Below are 563 nucleotides of genomic sequence, written 5' to 3'. Positions count from 1 at the left end.
CAATAAATAGGAGATACCAAAAATAAGAAAAAAGGGAAACAGAAACAAGAAAAAAAAAACTGAAAATCAAGAAAAAAACGACAAGGAAGACCAAGAAAACGGCAGGAGGAGAGTGCGCCAACACAACGGGACGCGGAGCAACGCACCCTCGCGCCCGCCATTGGAGGAAGCGGGAAAAAAGAAAATCGTAAAATGGACCGAGTCAGGGATAACTTATCTAAACGTACCCAAAAATGACTGAGACTCCCTTTATCGTGGGGGGGAAAAAGAGGGGAAAAAAGGTAGAGTTCCCCCTCATGAAAAAAGTAAATGTCTCATGACGTTGATGAGGATTAGTGAAAGAAAACGTACCAGAATATGGCGGTATAATATATTTATCTCTGATGATTAAGTAACGGCGCATATAATAACCAGCAAGCAGTGATGTATAAACGAATCCAAAGGTACGATGAAACACTATAGATAAATCATTACAAGCCATTCCCGACGGAGAAGTGTGTGGGCGAGTAAAAGCCCAACACCTGCCTACCCTTGTCTGCTTCGTAATGCCCTTGTCTGTTTAT

At 42.1% G+C, this 563-nt stretch overlaps 1 protein-coding gene across 3 annotated transcripts in view; it reads right to left on the bottom strand.

The window, feature by feature from the left end:
• Positions 1-563, bottom strand: part of LOC119586287 — a gene marked incomplete at its 3' end in the record, with an annotated part of 15,449 nt that overhangs the window by 9,272 nt on the left and 5,614 nt on the right.

Source organism: Penaeus monodon, chromosome 21, assembly GCF_015228065.2.
Source record: "Penaeus monodon isolate SGIC_2016 chromosome 21, NSTDA_Pmon_1, whole genome shotgun sequence".
NCBI lineage: Eukaryota > Metazoa > Arthropoda > Malacostraca > Decapoda > Penaeidae > Penaeus > Penaeus monodon.
This window is presented reverse-complemented; position numbering and strand designations above follow the sequence as displayed.